The sequence below is a fragment of the Ipomoea triloba genome, chromosome 16, assembly GCF_003576645.1.
Source record: "Ipomoea triloba cultivar NCNSP0323 chromosome 16, ASM357664v1".
Classification (NCBI taxonomy): Eukaryota; Viridiplantae; Streptophyta; class Magnoliopsida; order Solanales; family Convolvulaceae; genus Ipomoea; species Ipomoea triloba.
The window spans coordinates 15,813,268-15,815,064 of record NC_044931.1 but is presented as its reverse complement, the minus strand read 5'-3'; positions in this window follow the sequence as shown (position 1 = coordinate 15,815,064).

Here is a 1,797-nt window from a genome sequence, read left to right as displayed (position 1 = left end):
GACCGAGTGCCGACACCTTTTTCAGGACTCCGGCCTAACCAAAACACCAACCTGATGACTTCTTTCTCACACTCCCTTTTCAGGGAGGCACGGTTGAGCGAGTGTCGACTCCATTTTCAGGACTCCGGCCTAACCAAAACACCAACCTTATGACTTCTATCTCGCACTCCCTTTTCAGGGACGCACGGTTGACCGAGTACCGACTCCATTTTCAGGACTCCGGCCTAACCAAAACACCAACCATATGACTTATTTCTCCCACTCCCATTTCAGGGAGGCACGGTTGACCGAGTGCCGACACCATTTTCAGGACTTCGGCCTAACCAAAACACCAACCTTATGACTTCTTTCTCACACTCCCTTTTTAGGGAGGCACGGTTGACCGAGTGCCGACTCCATTTTCAGGACTCCGGCCTAACCAAAACACCAACCTTAGGACTTCTTTCTCGCACTCCCTTTTCAGGGAGGCGCGGTTGACCGAGTGCCGACACCATTTTCAGGACTCCAGCCTAACCAAAACACCAACCTTATGACTTCTTTCTCACACTCTCTTTTCAGGGAGGCACGGTTGACCGAGTGCCGACACCTTTTTCAGGACTCCGGCCTAACCAAAACACCAACCTTAGGACTTCTTTCTCGCACTCCCTTTTCAGGGAGGCGCGGTTGACCGAGTGCCGACACCATTTTCAGGACTCCAGCCTAACCAAAACACCAACCTTATGACTTCTTTCTCGCACTCCCTTTTTAGGGAGGCACGGTTGACCGAGTACCGACTCCATTTTCAGGACTCCGCCTAACCAAAACACCAAACTTATGACCTCTTTCTCGCACTCTCTTTTCGGGGAGGCACGGTTGATCGAGTGCCGACTCCATTGTTAGGACTCCGGCCTAACCAAAACACCAACCTTATGACTTCTTTCTCACACTCCCTTTTTAGGGAGGCACGGTTGACCGAGTGCCGACTCCATTTTCAGGACTCCGGCCTAACCAAAACACCAACCTTATGACTTCTTTCTCGCACTCCCTTTTCAGGGAGGCACGGTTGACCGAGTGCCGACTCCATTTTCAGGACTCCGGCCTAACCAAAACACCAACCTGATGACTTCTTTCTCACACTCCCTTTTTAGGGAGGCACGGTTGACCGAGTGCCGACTCCATTTTCAGAACTCCGGCCTAACCAAAACACCAACCTTATGACTTCTTTCTCGCACTCCCTTTTCAGGGAGGCACGGTTGACCGAGTACCGACTCCATTTTCAGGACTCCGCCCTAACTAAAACACAAACCTTATGACTTCTTTCTCACACTCCCTTTTTAGGGAGGCGTGGTTGACCGAGTGCCGACTCCATTTTCAGGACTCCGGCCTAACCAAAACACCAACCTTATGACTTCTTTCTCGCACACCCTTTTCAGGGAGGCGTGGTTGACCGAGTGCCGACTCCGTTTTCAGGACTCCGGCCTAACCAAAACACCAACCTTATGACTTCTTTCGCCCACTCCCTTTTCAGGGAGGCACGGTTGACCGAATGCAAACTCCATTGTCAGGACTCCGGCCTAACCAAAACACCAACCTTATGACTTCTTTCTCGCACTCCCTTTTCAGGGAGGCACGGTTGACCGAGTGCCGACTCCATTTTCAGGACTCCGGCCTAACCAAAACACCAACCTTATGACTTCTTTCTCACACTCCCTTTTCAGGGCGGCACGGTTGACCGAGTGCGGACTCCATTTTCAGGACTCCGGCCTAACCAAAACACCAACCTTATGACTTCTTTCTCGCACTCCCTTTTCAGGGAGG